The sequence below is a fragment of the Entelurus aequoreus genome, linkage group LG12 (genome assembly GCF_033978785.1).
Source record: "Entelurus aequoreus isolate RoL-2023_Sb linkage group LG12, RoL_Eaeq_v1.1, whole genome shotgun sequence".
Lineage (NCBI taxonomy): Eukaryota > Metazoa > Chordata > Actinopteri > Syngnathiformes > Syngnathidae > Entelurus > Entelurus aequoreus.
In genome coordinates this window covers 4,580,944-4,599,357 of record NC_084742.1, presented here as the reverse complement: position 1 = coordinate 4,599,357, position 18,414 = coordinate 4,580,944, and the positions used below count along the sequence as shown (strand labels likewise).

Here is an 18,414-nt window from a genome sequence, read left to right as displayed (position 1 = left end):
TTTATCTTGTTTTATTTTATAATTTTTTTTAAAAAGTACCTTATCTTCACCATACCTGGTTGTCCAAATTAGACATAATAATGTGTTAATTCCACGACTGTATATATCGGTATCGGTTGATATCGGTATCGGTAATTAAGAGTTGGGCAATATCGAAATATTGGATATCGACAAAAAGCCATTATCGGACATCCCTAATTCTAAGTAATAAAGACTTAATTTAGAGTTATTTGGTTAGGGTTAGGGCCAGGGTTAGAGGGTTAGGGTTATAATAAGGCCATGCCAAATAAGGCATTAATAAGTACTTAATAATTACTTTTTTTTATTTATTTTTTTTAATTAAATCCACATAAAAAACACAAGATACACTTACAATTAGTGCACCAACCCAAAAAAACCTCCCTCCCCCATTTACACTCATTCACACAAAAGGGTTGTTTCTTTCTGTTATTAATATTCTGCTTCCTACATTATATATCAATATATATCAATACAGTCTGCAAGGGATACAGTCCGTAAGCACACATGATTGTGCGTGCTGCTGCTCCACTAATAGTACTAACCTTTAACAGTTAATTGGACTCATTTTCATTCATTACTAGTTTCTATGTAACTGTTTTTATATTTTTTTACTTTCTTTTTTATTCAAGAAAATGTTTTCCATTTATTTATCTTATTTTATTTTATAATTTTTTTTAAAAAGTACCTTATCTTCACCATACCTGGTTGTCCAAATTAGACATAATAATGTGTTAATTCCACGACTGTATATATCGGTATCGGTTGATATCGGTATCGGTAATTAAGAGTTGGGCAATATCGGAATATCGGATATCGACAAAAATCCATTATCGGACATCCCTAATTCTAAGTAATAAAGACTTAATTTAGAGTTATTTGGTTAGGGTTAGGGCCAGGGTTAGAGGGTTAGGGTTATAATAAGGCCATGCCAAATAAGGCATTAATAAGTACTTAATAATGACTTTTTTTTTTTTTTTTTTTTTTTAAAATTAAATCCACATAAAAAACACAAGATACACTTACAATTAGTGCACCAACCCAAAAAACCTCCCTCCCCCATTCACACTCATTCACACAAAAGGGTTGTTTCTTTCTGTTATTAATATTCTGGTTCCTACATTATATATCAATATATATCAATACAGTCTGCAAGGGATACAGTCCGTAAGCACACATGATTGTGCGTGCTGCTGATTCCACTAATAGTACTAACCTTTAACAGTTAATGTTACTCATTTTCATTCATTACTAGTTTCTATGTAACTGTTTTTATATTGTTTTACTTTTTTTTTTATTCAAGAAAATGTTTTTAATTTATTTATCTTATTTTATTTTATAATTTTTTTTAAAAAGTACCTTATCTTCACCATACCTGGTTGTCCAAATTAGACATAATAATGTGTTAATTCCACGACTGTATATATCGGTTGATATCGGTATCGGTTGATATCGGTATCGGTAATTAAAGAGTTGGACAATATCGGAATATCAGCAAAAAGCCATTATCGGACATCCCTAATTAGGGACGCATCGTTAGTTTAGCGGAGATACTTAGGTTTAGCAGGACTGAAGCTAATTTAGCTCTGCTACTGCTGCTATAATCTACTATAATTAATTAATTGCTGAATAAAGCCTAACATTTTTTATTTTTTTTAAATACATCAAATATTATTTAAAAACAATACAATTCTAAACATGGGGTTTTGTGGCGAACTCTTTAGCTAAGCTAATGGTAATAGCTAGCCCCGTTACTCTTCAAGAATAGTTATTTACAGTATTTCTTCACAATAAGAACATAACACATTTAGAAAAAATGTTTCTTTATAAAATGATTTTTGACACTTTTTTTTTCATCAAAAATGTGATTTCTTTTAAAAGGTTAGGGCAGGGGTCGGCAACCCAAAATGTTGAAAGAGCAATATTGGAGCAAAAATACAAAAACAAATCTGTCTGGAGCCGCAACAAATTAAAAGCCATAATACATACAGATAGTGTGTCATGAGATATACATTGAATTGAGAGGACTTAAAGGAAACTAAATGAGATCAAATAAAGCTACAAATGAGGCATAATGATGCAATATGTACATACAGCTAGCCTAAATAGCATGTTAGCATCGATTAGCTTGCAGTCATGCAGTGACCAAATATGTCTGATTAGCACTCCACACAAGTCAATAACATCAACAAAACTCACCTTTGTGCATTCACGCACAACGTTAAAAGTTTGGTGGACAAAATGAGACAGAAAAAGAAGTGGCATAAAACACGTCCTAGAAATTCGGAGAAAGTTATACATGTAAACAAACTAAGGTGAGTTCAAGGACCGCCAAAATTAGTAGGACAAAACGGCGCTCGCCAAATACTTGAATCAGTGAAGCATGTTTAATATAAACAGTGTGATTTATAACAATTAGGGAGGTTTGTGTCATGTTTGTCCTCCTACAGAAACCATATTAAAACAAAAACAAAAAAATTTTTCCCCTCATCTTTTTCCATTTTTCATACATTTTTGAAAAAGCTTCAGAGAGCCACTAGGCACCCACCTGTTCCCAATTAGCCTGTTCACCTGTGGGATGTTCCATATAAGTGTTTGATGAGCATTTCTCAGTCTTTTTTGCCACTTGTGCCAGCTTTTTTGAAACATGTTGCAGGCATCAAATTCCAAATGAGCTAATATTTGCAAAAAATAACAAAGTTTTCCAGTTCGAACGTTAAGTATCTTGTCTTTGCAGTCTATTCAATTGAATATAGGTTTGATGTACATGAATACATATATACATACATGCACATACGCAGGGCCGGCCCGTGGCATAGGCCGTATAGGCAAATGCTAAGGGCGCCGTCCATCAGGGGGCGCCACGCCAGTGCCACAAATGTTGGAGAAAAAAAAATTTAATAAATAAAAGTTGGTACTATTATTTCTAAATACAAAAAATAATCCCACGTTAATTAAAATGCAAAGTAAAGCCTATTTAATAGAAATATTATTTGTTACAACATTACGCCCAACACGGTGCGCCCCCTCCCTTCCCGTATCATGACTCTTTTTGGACTCACCACGTCAAAAAATCAACACAAGATGTCAAAACGGCCAAAACTGTCAGGTGCCCAGGGAAGAAAAAAGAGAAAAGAAGAGGAGGATAAACGAGAAAAAGATAGAGGTAGCAGGTAGGTAACGTTAGCCTACATGAAATTATTTGTCTGTTACAGAATGTGATAGTAACCTGGCTTTTTAGCATTAAGCTAATGCTACATGATTCGGCAATTGCTAATCAATAAATAGCTAGTTCTGTTTCAACGTCGGGTTAATATTGTGGAGGGGGCTAAATTGTTATGGAAAATAATAATGTAACGTTAGGTAATTACAGTACTCCCACCTTACATTCCTCAGGGACATTTGTATTAGATCTTTTAAGCAGGTGTTTTCTGTTTACATTGTTATTACCTTCTGGTTAGCTAATGTTTGCCCTGCAGGTAATAGTCACTTTTCCACCCCTTTATATATTAGGTATAGTTGTAAGCCTAGTTGTTAAAGTGCACATCATTAATGTTAATTAAGCAATATCACATGAGAGGGAATGCTGTTTTTTAATTTGAGCACTGCTGTGATTCGGTTAAAGATAATCATAACATAACATTCTCATATAATATGTTCATTTGCTTTCTTTAAGCAAAAAAAAAAAAGGTCAAAGACAAAGCTATTCGGTTTCTTGTGAGTATATACACTTCACTGCCGATGTGGGGGGGGGGCGCCACCTAAAATCTTGCCAGATTGGTTAGGGCCAGGCCTGCACATATGTATGTATATATATATATATGTATGCATGTATATATATTCTGCATATATTTTGCATTTTCATCAAGACAGAAAGGCTCAATATAAGAGAGACAATCCACTTTGCACACGTTTAGTAGATCAACTTTGCGTGTGCTGTCAAGTGTGCACATGTTTTAGTACAGTACAGTAGGTTGAGAGTTCAAACTCCGGCCGAGTCATACCAAAGACTATAAAAATGGGAGCCGTTACCTCCCTGCTTGCCACTCAGCATCAAGGGTTGGAATTGGGGGTTAAATCACCAAAAATGATTCCCGGGCGCGGCCACCGCTGCTGCCCACTGCTCCCCTCACCTCCCAGGGGGTGAACAAGGGGATGGGTCAAATGCAGAGGACACATTTCACCACACCTAGTGTGTGTGACAATCATTGGTACTTTAATCTTAATAAACAAACCTTTAGTAAGTCAGTCCCTGACAATTTTATCGTGATTTGTTTGTGATTTCAATGCTTTCTGCAACAAAAACTGTTTAGATATGAGCGAGCTGGCGCATGCACGGTCCAACAGGAAGTGTGTTTCTTAAACAGGAAGTGGACCAATTAAAAAAAGAGAAATATGGAAAGGAAGTTGTTGGTTCACGTGTGCAGTTTGGGGTTTAAGAAATGGTTCACCGCAGACAGTCGATTGCCTTTTTGTTCACCTGTTATTGTTCACCAATGTGGTCCAAAAAAAAAATCATTGTAAGGTGTGATGTTATGATGTGGTTCTGAGAGATTTGGTGAACAGAGAAATGAAAAGAGCCATAACAAATAGTACTCTTGGAGGGGGGCCGCTGTCAGGCCCATTTTCGGGGTGCAGGGAGAGCAGCTGGATATTGTCATGGTTTCCCCGGGGGAGCCTGGGTGTCAGTTTGGATGGGTTTCTGTCGAAATATACCCAAGGAGATGCTAACTTGTTTGTTTTTGGGGGAGGGTAGGGTGTCAAATCTTATTATGGTGCCATAATAGGTGTAGGTTATTGCTGATGTAGTGTTTGTGGGGGCGTGACGAGGGGGTTGGGCTGTAAATTGATCCTTTGTTTTTGTCCAAGCGTAAGTGTTTTGGGTGGGGGGGCTTGTTTTGGTTTCTTCGAGGGCAACCCCATACCACGATGACCGCAAGGAAGCTTATGTATAATCATTGTTTGAATAGCCATCAAATTACCTCCATTGTTGTTCTTCAAAATAAACATTTAGGGCAGAAATGTGTCCACTAACTGTGAAAATTCATAGTAAATATTCAGCATGTGAAATTCCTTCGCAGCCAGCTGGTGTGTTTTTGCCCTTATCTACATCTGCCAAACATCTGGATCTCATCTGGGCTGGGCTGTGTTTTTACGAGCCCTCGCACACGCAGGATAATATATATATGTATATGTATATGTACACTACCGTTCAAAAGTTTGGGGTCACCCAAACAATTTAGTGGAATAGCCTTCATTTCTAAGAACAAGAATAGACTGTCGAGTTTCAGATGAAAGTTCTCTTTTTCTGGCCATTTTGAGCGTTTAATTGACCCCACAAATGTGATGCTCCAGAAACTCAATCTGCTCAAAGGAAGGTCAGTTTTGTAGCTTCTGTAACGAGCTAAAGTGTTTTCAGATGTGTGAACATGATTGCACAAGGGTTTTCTAATCATCAATTAGCCTTCTGAGCCAATGAGCAAACACATTGTACCATTAGAACACTGGAGTGATAGTTGCTGGAAATGCACCTATGTAGATATTGCACCAAAAACCAGACATTTGCAGCTAGAATAGTCATTTAGCACATTAGCAATGTATAGAGTGTATTTCTTTCAAGTTAAGACTAGTTTAAAGTTATTTTCATTGAAAAATACAGTGCTTTTCCTTCAAAAATAAGGACATTTCAATGTGACCCCAAACTTTTGAACGGTAGTGTGTATGTATATTAGGGCCGGGCGATGAAAACTGTATCACGATATGAGCGTTTTATATCGATAATTATTGATATTTTTTATGACCCATTAAAAAAAAAAAAGGACCAGGAGAAAAATATATGGAATGTAAACATTTGTATGTAAAATGTAACTTTCCTCCCCGCTATCAAGGTAGAAAGGAAAGGAAATGTCAACACAAGCATGGAAAACAATGTCAAACTAAATTCTAAAATGACATCGAACACTTAACAATAACCTTCTAAGATTAAAGGCCTACTGAAATGAATTTTTTTTTTTATTTAAACGGGGATAGCAGATCCATTCTATGTGTCATACTTGATCATTTCGCGATATTGCCATATTTTTGCTGAAAGGATTTAGTAGAGAACAACGACGATAAAGTTCGCAACTTTTGGTCGCTGATCAAAAAAAGCCTTGCCTGTACCGGAAGTAGCGTGACGTCACAGGAGCTAGTATTCCTCACATTTTCCCCATTGTTTACAATGCAGCGAGAGCGATTCGGACCGATAAAGCGACGATTATCCCATTCATTTGAGCGAGGATGAAAGATTCGTGGATGAGGAAAGTGAGAGTGAAGGACTAGAGTGCAGTGCAGGACGTATCTTTTTTTCGCTCCGACCGTAACTTAGGTACAAGGGTTCATTGGATTCCACACTTTCTCCTTTTTCTATTGTGGATCACGGATTTGTATTTTAAACCACCTGGGATACTATATCCTCTTGAAAATGAGAGTCGAGAACGCGAAATGGACATTCACAGTGACTTTTATCTCCACGACAATACATCGCTCTTTAGCTACTGGGCTAACATGATAGCATCGGGCTCAAATGCAGATAGAAACAAAATAAATAAACCCCTGACTGGAAGGATAGACAGAAAATCAACAATACATATATAATATATAATGTAAATACACGGTTAATAATTTCCAGCTTGGCGAAGCTTAACAATGCTGTTGCTAACGACGCCATTGAAGCTAACTTAGCTACGGGACGGCGGCGGGCGTTGTAGCTTTCGACGACACCCCGGCCACCATCAGAGTGGGCAAGAAACATATATTTCCCCAAAGTTACGTATGTGACATGCACATATCGACACGCACGTACGGGCAAGCGATCAAATGTTTGGAAGCCAAAGCTGTACTCACGGTAGCGCGTCTGCTATCCTGCTCAAAGTCCTCCTGGTTGTGTTGCTGCAGCCAGCCGCTAATACACCGATCCCACCTACAGCTTTCTTCTTTGCAGTCTTCATTGTTCATTAAACAAATTAGCAAAAGATTCACCAACACAGATGTCCAGAATACTGTGGAATTTTGCGATGAAAACAGAGCTTTTTGTATTGGATTCAATGTGTCCGAATATTATATATTACATCACGCGCATACGTCATCATACATAGACGTTTTCAACCGGAAGTGTGGCGGGAAATTTAAAATGTCACTTTATAAGTTAACCCGGCCGTATTGGCATGTGTTGCAATGTTAAGATTTCATCATTGATATATAAACTATCAGACTGCGTGGTCGCTAGTAGTGGCTTTCAGTAGGCCTTCAAGGTGCACAAATAAGGAATATGTAAGATATGGTTAATAAAGTGTAAGAAAAGAAAATAGTGCAAAGTGGGGAAAGTGTAAATAAAGAGAAACCTGAGAATAACTTTTTCTGCAGGTTTAGTGCTCTAAAGGGTGAGCGCAGTGAAGTTGGTGTGGTAGTTCCGGTCTTGGTTTGGACAAGCGTCTTGCATAATTTACAGACCACATTGGTCTGACTACGGTCCGTTTTTAAAAATCCCCCCAAAACTGCCATACCGTCATGGTGACTTTTCCTGTTTTATCCACAATATTCGCTCTATGCTGCACTCATTTTTTTACTTTCCCTTCTCACTCCGTGCAGAGAATCAACTGCAAGACAACAAGACGGCACAACCGAACGTGACAGCTAATACTGTTCCCTGATTGGTTGTTAGCGTGTCACATCCTGCGTTGCTCGGTTAAAGAGTGCCTTTGTTCATGCAACCAACCTTGCTTCGCCACTTCCTGTTTCTTCCGACAAAGCAAAAATATATTTATATCAAGCGTTTTATTGAACACATTTTTTATTGATATTATGTGTCTATCGCAATATATACTGTATTGATATCGTTTTATCGCCCAGCCCTAATGTTTATACATACACACATATGTATGTTTGAGGTGTGCCAAATGTGTTGTTTTTAATTAAGACTGCACAATAAAGATCATCTTAATTAGTGTGAAATTGAGAACATATGAAACATCCCCAGATATTGTTCTGGTACTTCTTTTTTCTGTATTTTTCTTGGTTAAAAGTGTTTAGTTTCCTTTATTCGTTCATATCAAAGTAAATAAATATAGCTGCTTAAAGTGGAACGTGTAGGCATGAGTATACTATCATTTGTATTGTGTTAAGAGACGGTAGAGTTTCAATGTTTGCCCATAATTAATAATATTAATGAATATGCATGTACAGTATAATGCTATATCAGTTACCTTACCCACCAAAAGTATGGTTTTAACACAAATATTACCACGCTAAATGTGCAGAATTGGCGAAGTAATAATACAACTTTGCTATATTCGTATTTTAGTGCATTCATTTGAGTATTTTTTTAATATTAAAAATATATATTTTTAATTATATATTTACATAAATATATAAATTGTATTCACTTATTTTTATTGATTTTTTAAAAATATTTACATTATTTATATAAGTATGTGTTTGTATTATTGACTTAAAACACCTTTAACTACATTTATTGTTTCGATCAGGTTTACGTATTGATTCATTTAGAATTTCTTCAAAATAACTGATTGTAACTAAACATCTATCCTAATGTGCACCAAAGTGTAATCCTACCCTCTTTAAGTATACAGTACAGGCCAAAAGTTTGGACACACCTTCTCATTCAATGTGTTTTCTTTATTTTCATGACTATTTACATTGTAGATTGTCACTGAAGGCATCACAACTATGAATGTGGAGTTATGTACTTAACAAAAAAAGGTGAAATAACTGAAAACATGTTTTGTATTCTAGTTTCTTCAAAATAGCCACCCTTTGCTCTGATTACTTTTTCGCACACTCCTGGCATTCTCTTGATGAGCTTCAAGAGGTAGTCACCTGAAATGGTTTTCACTCATCCAGAGAATGCAAAGAGTGTGCAAAACAGTAATTCGAGCAAAGGGTGGCTATTTTGAAGAAACACTTGGCTTGGTACTTTTTAATTGGAGATGTCCGATAATGGCTTTTTTGCCGATATCCGATATTGTCCAACTCTTAATTACTGATACCGATATATACAGCCGTGGAATTAACACATTATTATGCCTAATTTTGTTGTGATGCCCCCCGCTGGATGCATTAAACAATGTAACAAGGTTTTCCAAAATAAATCAACTCAAGTTATGGGAAAAAAAATGCCAACATGGCACTGCCATGTTTATTATTGAAGTCACAAAGTGCATTATTTTTTTTTAATATGCCTCAAAACAGCAGCTTGGAATTTGGGACATGCTCTCCCTGAGAGAGCATGAGGAGGTTGAGGTGGTCGGGGTTGGGGGGGTATATTGTAGCGTCCCGGAACAGTTAGTGCTGCAAGGGGTTCTGGGTATTTGTTCTGTTGTGTTACGGTGCGGATGTTCTCCCGAAATGTGTTTGTCATTCTTGTTTGGTGTGGGTTCACAGTGTGGCGCATATTTGTAACAGTGTTAAAGTTGTTCATACGGCCACCCATAGTGTGACCTGTATGGCTGTTGACCAAGTATGCGTTGCATTCAATTGTGTGTGTGAAAAGTCGTAGATATTATGTGACTGGGCCAGCATGCAAAAGCAGTGCCTTTAAGGTTTAGTGGCGCTCTGTACTTCTCCCTACGTCCACTGGGCGGCGTTTTAAAAAGTCATACATTTTACTTTTTGAAACCGATACCGATAATTTTGAAACCGATACCGATAATTTCCGATATTACATTTTAAAGCATTTATCGGCCGATACTTTTAATAAACTTTAGTATTTGAGATTTCGGTAACTCAAACACCAGCAAGTCTAGAGTTTTGAAGTTGTTTTAATGTACTGTGCTGTTGTCTTTTCCATTTGCTTGAATGCATTCAGAAATGTTGTTTTTGTGTGTTACATAATCCACTCAGATTCCTGAATGAGCAGAGCATGGGCCAAAGTTATTCAACACAGAGGCGGCGCCCCAGTTGCACCTTTTTCCCGCCTCTTTCAAACTGAGGTACCGGTAACGTACGAGTGGCTTCGGTAGCTGTGTGTGTGTGTGTGTGTGTGTGTGTGTGTGTGTGTGTGTGTGTGTGTGTGTGTGTGTGTGTGTGTGTGTGTGTGTGTGTGTGTGTGTGTGTGTGTGTGTGTGTGTGTGTGTGTGTGTGTGTGTGTGTGTGTGTGCAGGGCCGGCCCGTGGCATAGGCCGTATAGGCAAATGCTAAGGGCGCCGTCCATCAGGGGGCGCCACGCCAGTGCCACAAATGTTGGAGGGGGAAAAAAAAAAGGAAAAAAAAAAGTTGGTACTATTATTTCTAAATACATAAAATAATCCCACGTTAATTAAAATGCAAAGTAAAGCGTATTTAATAGAAATATTATTTGTTACAACATTACGCCCCCCCTCCCCCGGCACGGTGCGCCCCCTCCCTTCCCGTATCATGACTCTTTTTGGGCGTCACCACATAAAAAAAAAATCAACACAAGATGTCAAAACGGCCAAAACTGTCAGGTGCCCAGGGGAGAAAAGAAGAGGAGAAACGAGAAAAAGACAGAGGTAGCAGGTAGGTAACGTTAGCCTACATGAAATTATTTGTCTGTTACAGAATGTGATAGTAACCTGGCTTTTTAGCATTAAGCTAATGCTACATGATTCGGCAATTGCTAATCAATAAATAGCTAGTTCTGTTTTAACGTCGGGTTAATATTGTGGAGGGGGCTAAATTGTTATGGAAAATAATAATGTAACGTTAGGTAATTACAGCACTCCCTGGTGTACAGTCATTTGTAAGTCATTCTAGTTAATGCAATATTAAAAAGCACAAATAGAGAACTCTGTAGGATCCCCTTTTTTTGTAATATAGTTGTTAAAGTCATACTGGTTTGATATCTTGTTTTGTGCAGTGCCTTATTTATATTGTATTTTTAATTTATTTTGTGCAACTTGTTGACACGTTTTATTTTGTGTTTATGTATGTAAAAAATATTGTATTTCATATATTCATTTTTTATTTTTTGTATTCATTTATTTATCCATATTTTTTTTTATCTTGTTAACTATTCTGATTGTTAATTTACTTTCTTTAAGTAAAAAAAAAAGGTCAAAGACAAAGCTATTCGGTTTCTTGTGAGTATATACACTTCACAATCTTGCCTAGGGCGCCAGATGTGTGTGTGTGTGTGTGTGTGTGTGTGTGTGTGTGTGTGTGTGTGTGTGTGTGTGTGTGTGTGTGTGTGTGTGTGTGTGTGTGTGTGTGTGTGTGTGTGTGTGTGTGTGTGTGTGTGTGTGTGTGTGTGTGTGTGTGTGTGTGTGTGTGTGTGCGTGTGTGCGTGCGCTGGTGGTTTTGGAAAGTGTGAGTGAATGTGGTCGTGACATGAGTGTGTGCATACAGGAAGTAACAAGGGGTCCTTTCTTAGCCACAAAGCTGTAGTAGGCGACCAAAGCAGGCCTGTAATAGGAAGTGAGTATTTGTATTATCCACGACATCATAAAATAAAAAATGTCGCTCGGAGGAGCACATTCACAGAGTGTGGGACAAGGTTGTGAACCTCCCCCTTAGTGGGGCCACAGGGGGAAATCCTCATTAAGTGTAAGGGGCCGCTGGAAGGGGAGATAATACACTTCCCCATATGCTCAAGTATAATATTATATATAATATACATCATATCGCTGACAATGTGTGTTAGGCTTATAGTATTTCTTACGTTTTTACTTGACATTATGCTTTTTGCTGCTGATCTTGCTTATTTAACAGTATATACATATAAAAGGGCAAGATACTGACTGTGACCTATACCAGGGGTCGGCAACCCGCGGCTCTAGAGCCGCTCTTTAGCGCCGCCCTAGTGGCTCTCTGAAGCTTTTTCAAAAATGTATGAAAAATGGAAAAAGATGAGGGGAAAAAATATATATTTTTTGTTTTAATATGGTTACTGTAGGAGGACAAACATGACACAAACCTCCCTAATTGTTATAAATCACACTGTTTGTATTAAACATGCTTCACTGATTCGAGTATTTTCGCGAGCGCCGTTTTGTCCTACTAATTTTGGCGGTCCTTGAACTCACCTTAGTTTGTTTACAATGTATAACTTTCTCCGACTTTCTAGGACGTGTTTTATGCCACTTCTTTTTCTGTCTCATTTTGTCCGCCAAACTTTTAACGTTGTGCGTGAATACACAAAGGTGAGTTTTGTTGATGTTATTGACTTGTGTGGAGTGCTAATCAGACATATTTGGTCACTGCATGACTGCAAGCTAATCGATGCTAACTTGCTATTTAGGCTAGCTGTATGTACATATTGCATCATTATGCCTCATTTGTAGCTATATTTGAGCTCATTTAGTTTCCTTTAAGTCATCTTAATTCAATGTATATCTCATGACACACTATCTGTTTGTATTATGGCTTCTAATTTGTTGCGGCTCCAGACAGATTTGTTTTTGTATTTTTGGTCCAATGTGGCTCTTTCAACATTTTGGGTTGCCGACCCCTGACCTATACATACTGACTAGAGTTAAACACAAGTTCACAATATAAGGCCGTGAATTACATATTTTAACATACAAACCCCATTTCCATATGAGTTGGGAAATTGTATTAGATGTAAATATAAACGGAATACAATGATTTGCAAATCCTTTTCAACCCATATTCAGTTGAATGCACTACAAAGACAACATATTTGATGTTCAAACTCATAAACTTTATTTATTTTTGCAAATAATAATTAACTTAGACATTCATGGCTGCAACACGTGCCAAAGTAGTTGGGAAAGGGCATGTTCACCACTGTGTTACATGGCCTTTCCTTTTAACAACACTCAGTAAAGGTTTGGGAACTGAGGAGACACATTTTTGAAGCTTCTCAGGTGGAATTCTTTCCCATTCTTGCTTGATGTACAGCTTAAGTTGTTCAACAGTCCGGGGGTCTCCCTTGTGCTATTTTAGGCTTCATAATGCACCACACATTTTCAATGGGAGACAGGTCTGGACTACAGGCAGGCCAGTCTAGTACCCGCACTCTTTTACTATGAAGCCACGTTGATGTAACACGTGGCTTGGCATTGTCTTGCAGGGGCGTCCATGGTAACGTTGCTTGGATGGCAACATATGTTGCTCCAAAACCTGTATGTACCTTTCAGCATTAATGGCGCCTTCACAGATGTGTAAGTTACCCATGTCTTGGGCACTAATACACCCCCATACCATCACACATGCTGGCTTTACAACTTTGCGCCTATAACAATCCGGATGGTTCTTTTCCTCTTTGACGTGCACAGTTTCCAAAAACAATTTGAAATGTGGACTCGTCAGACCACAGAACCCTTTTCCACTTTGTATCAGTCCATCTTAGATGAGCTCAGGCCCAGCGAAGCCGACTGCGTTTCTGGGTGTTGTTGATAAACGGTTTTCGCCTTGCATAGGAGAGTTTTAACTTGCACTTACAGATGTAGCGACCAACTGTAGTTACTGACAGTGGGTTTCTGAAGTGTTCCTGAGCCCATGTGGTGATATCCTTTACACACTGATGTCGCTTGTTGATGCAGTACAGCCTGAGGGATGGAAGGTCACGGGCTTAGCTGCTTACGTGCAGTGATTTCTCCACATTCTCTGAACCCTTTGATGATACTACGGAGCGTAGATGGTGAAATCCCTAAATTCCTTGCAATAGCTGGTTGAGAAAGGTTTTTCTTAAACTGTTCAACAATTTGCTCACGCATTTGTTGACAAAGTGGTGACCCTCGCCCCATCCTTGTTTGTGAATGACTGAGCATTTCATGGAATCTACTTTTATACCCAATCATGGCACCCACCTGTTCCCAATGTGCCTGTTCACCTGTGGGATGTTCCAAATAAGTGTTTGATGAGCATTCCTCAACTTTATCAGTATTTATTGCCACCTTTCCCAACTTCTTTGTCACGTGTTGCTGGCATCAAATTATAAAGTTAATGATTATTTGCAAAAAAAAAAAATGTTTATGAGTTTGAACATCAAATATGTTGTCTTTGTAGCTGTCAACTGAATATGGGTTGAAAATGATTTGCAAATCATTGTGTTTTGTTTATATTTACATCTAACACAATTTCCCAACTCATATGGAAACAGGGTTTGTACATACCTCTCCAACAAGTTGAAAAAGGTGTGTTTTGGCTGATTTTAACTGAAAAACGTGTGTAGGATTAAAAACAAACAAACAATGAGGCTATTTTAATAACAGGCCAGGAGGTTTCCTTGGTTTCGTGTTTTGCATTGGGAAAACAACAAGTCGAGCTAACTGTTCTAGCGCCCTCTGGTGTTCGATAAAAGCATAACGCCACTCTCTTAAGCGAGAATTTGAGCAACAGCCTTTCCTGTTGGCGAACAGTACAAATCACAAATGTGAAGCTACCCGCTTTACTTACGTAGACAGCGTCCTCTGCTGGTCAACATTAAGAACTACAACTGTAAAGCTGGGGGGGAGTACCTATAAAGTAGAAATCACAACTGTGAAGCTTCCCGCTTTTACTTACTTAGACAGCGTCCTCTGCTGGTCAACGTTGAGAACCACAACTGCAAAGCTGGGATGGAGGAGAGGGGGAAGTACCTATAGTTAATGTATTTATTATAATAATTATATAATAAAATAAATAAAGTGATATAATAATATTGTTGTTGTTATATTAATTATTATCTAAAAGGGCCTATTTTGCACTCATAAAGTTCACTTAAATTGAATCCAATAAATATATTTCTGTTTTTCTTTCTTTAGTTTATTTCGAACATGAACACTCTTACAGTATAATACATCACACAGTTCCATATCATTTCACTTTACATCATGTCCGAAAAAGCAAAGCTTATTTAATCCTACCCCTTTCCCGCTTCAGAGTGTTTACAAATATATAGAATAATTTACTGACCCTTTTATATGATAAAATAACATCTGTGAATTAGTATACACAATAGTTTTGTAATGTGTAATTAATAAATTCAGTCATTATTAACATACTGAGATGAAGAATATCTTATTTTTAATAAGGTTGAAAGTATTTCTCATAATTCTTCTTCTTTGTACTTTGTAAGCACTATTATTTTGAACAACCTCTTAAACTGGATCATATCAGTACATTGTTTAACTTCTTTACTTAATCCATTCCATCATTTAATTCCACATACTGATATGCTAAAGGTTCTAAGTGTTGTACGTCAATATAAATGTTTTAAATTATTTTTTCCTGTAAGGTTTTTATTGTAACACTGACCTAGAAACACTATTGAGTAGAAATATAAACATAATTAAAGCTGCAAGCAGCGTTGGTCGGGTCCGCATTTTGGCAGGTGCTAGTCCTAGGTGTCCCAATACTTTTGTCCAGTGGTAGTCCTGAGTGAGACCTACATAGAGGTTTTTGTTTCGTGTCTCTACGATATTCGTACTGGGAGTTAGAGGAAGTTGTGTCTGTGTCTTTTTCCTAGGTGTCGCGGCACAGTGGTTGTTTTCTTTGAAGGCGCGTAAAATCAAAACCGTACTACTAATCATAACTCTTTCTTCAACTTTTAATCAGAAGGGTTCAATCGGGGTTTTTTTTAGATCGCAATTTTCACCAGTCCCAATGTGTGTAAGAAGTTTGGTGAGTTTTGAAGTATTTTAAGGGGGTCAAATTAGAGGTCAAAGACGTAAAAAGGAGTGTTTTTAGTACATTTTTGTCTAAAGTGGGAAATTGCCAACTTCCTGTTGGTTTTTGCCCGAGGATGTGTCATTATGTAGTAGTTGTAGGTCTAAGTGAGACCTACATACAGGTTTTTGTTTCATGTCTCTACGACCTTCCTAGTGGGAGTTACAGGCAGTTTGGTTTTGTTTTTTCCTAGGGGGCGCTAGAGCGCAATTTTGATTTTTGAGGTTTGGTTTTTTGACTAAGTTGTTCTGGCCCACTTTTTGTATGTGTGTAAAAAAAATTTGGTGAGTTTTGAAGCATGTTAAGGTTGGAAAAGTAGTGCGCAACGGTGCGTAAGAATAATAATAATAATTAAAGCTGCAAGCAGCGTTGGACGGGTCCGCATTTTGGCAGGTGCTAGTCCTAGGTGTCCCAATACTTTTGTCCAGTGGTAGTCCTGAGTGAGACCTACATAGAGGTTTTTGTTTCGCGTCTCTACGATATTCGTACTGGGAGTTAGAGGAAGTTGTGTAGTGTACTACCTTCTCTACGTTCTGTGCTCACGCTGGTGCTTTCTGTTTTTAAGCAGCACTCTTAAAACAACAGCAGCGGAGCAACTTTAGTGCTGCGGGTCTTTGAAGGCTTGTAAAATCTAAACGGTAGCACGAAGCAAAACTCTTTCGTCAACTTTTAATCAGAAGGGTTCAATCTCTCTCCTGTAGCAGTTTGAAGCCGAAACGACAAACGCGCTCGGAGGAGATAACGTTTGATGTTTGGTGACCGGTTGTAACAAAAATGTTGTTTTGAAGGAGGAATAGCAAACTTCCTGTTGATTTTTGGTAAAAGATGTCAATCTATGAAATGTAGGTCTAGGTGAGACCTACATAGAGGTATTTGTTTCATGTCTCTAAGACGTTCCTACCGGAAGTTACAAGCAGGTTTGTCTGAGTTTTCCTCTGAGGAGCATTTTTTTCTCTGTTTTTTTCAAAAATTATGTAGAGCACAATTTTGAGTTTTGGGGTTCGTTTTTTTTTTTATTAGATCGCAATTTCCAGCAGTCCCGATGTGTGTGAGAAGTTTGGTAAGTTTTGAAGTATTTTAAGGGGGTCAAATTAGAGGTCAAAGACGTAAAAAGCAGTGTTTTTAGTACATTTTTGTATAAAATGGGAAATTGCCAACTTCCTGTTGATTTTCGCCCGAGAATGTGTCATTATGAGTTGTAGGTCTAACGGAGACCTACATACAGGTTTTTGTTTCATGTCTCTACGACCTTCCTAGTGGGAGTTACAGGCAGTTTGTTTTGTTTTTTTCCTAGTACAAAGGACTCCCCCAGGGAGTCCTTTGTACAGGGTACAGGGCGGACCCTAATAATAATGAAGAATAATAATAATAAAACCTTACAATTTCAATAGGGTCCTTTCGTCCCATTGCAAAAGGACTCCCTTTGGGAGTCCTTTTGAAATGGTCCTGTGCGGACCCTAAAAATAGATGGATACAAAAATGGTACTTTATTGATTCCTTCAGGAGAGTTCCCTCAGGAACCGTGAATTGATTTACGTGGACCCCGACTTAAACAAGTTGAAAAACTTATTCGGGTGTTACCATTTAGTGGTCAATTGTACGGAATATGTGCTGAACTGTGCAATCTACTAATAAAAGTTTCAATCAATCCAAAATTAAAATACTGTGCATGTGATATTTATTGATTATTTCATCTGCCAGTGCACCCTTTTAAACACTTCTTTTCAACAATCATTAATCAATCCAATTATATTATATGTATTTATACTTCCGTTCAGGCAACAACAACAAAAGAATATACATTTGTGTGAGAGACAAATGATCTATCGTCCATAATGACACATTCCTGGGAGCGTGTCGGGACAAAGTGCTGCACCTTTGAGCGGAAAGAACATTTATTTCACTAAAAAAAGATTGTCTTCCTCCTTCTGCACTTACGTACTGTAACACTCATAACAAGTACTATTTCCCTGTTCATTTGCATTTGTGCTCCTAGTTTTCCCCTTGTCTCTGTCCTGTCAGTATGGATTCAGCAGTAATGGCAGAGACATGTGGAATTTTTCAATGCCTCGCCCTGAGGGCACCATGCAGTCTCTGCCTACTCGCTCTCTCTCTCTCTCACTCACACACACATCTTTTTTTTTCCTCCTGTGTTGCAGCACTGGGATGTTTGTTTGTGTCCATGGCGTGTCCTCCAGCTGCTGCGGCCTCCTCCTGCTCCTACACCGTGGTCATCATCCCACTAAAGAGCAGACTCTACGGCCTGGACGCGCTTCGATTCTACTCGTGGGTAAGAGACACGCCCACCACTACATTTGTGTCCTTTAAGCCCACTTGGCTGCACCAGCTTACAATCAAAAAAGTGTTTAACATGCAGAGAGAATGTGTTGATTGAACTGCATTACCATGTCGCTTATTTTACTGTACAGCATACAGTATGCAAAAGTCAAAGTGACAGGCCAAGCAAGTACAGGCTCGTAAGTAAGCCGTTAAGAAGTGACCAAAAGAGCACAGGTGGGTGTGACCGCACAACCCCAAGCTGTGTCTTGTTTATTGATATGCTACTACTCACTGTGCACAATATTTCAATATAATATGGCAGCTGAAATGTTGAATTAATTCTTGCAACAGTTTAATTAATAGTTTGAAAGTAATTTGAATAATCGACATACAATACAAAACATTTTTTTTTGTAAAATTAGACAATACAACATCCTGAAACTTGAATTGTTTTGGAAAAGAACAGCATTTATAGTGTTCACCAAA

The 18,414-nt window shown here is 38.0% G+C and overlaps 1 long non-coding RNA gene across 1 annotated transcript in view; it reads left to right on the top strand.

Annotated features, from left to right (window-relative positions):
* LOC133661353 (uncharacterized) overlaps positions 1–17,938 on the top strand; it is a 37,345-nt gene extending 19,407 nt beyond the window's left edge. The window contains exons 3-4 of the long non-coding RNA XR_009827921.1: positions 9,919–10,007; positions 17,808–17,938. This is a non-coding gene — a long non-coding RNA (uncharacterized LOC133661353). The remainder of the gene's footprint in view (positions 1–9,918; positions 10,008–17,807) is intronic.
* Positions 17,939–18,414: the final 476 nt, after the last annotated feature.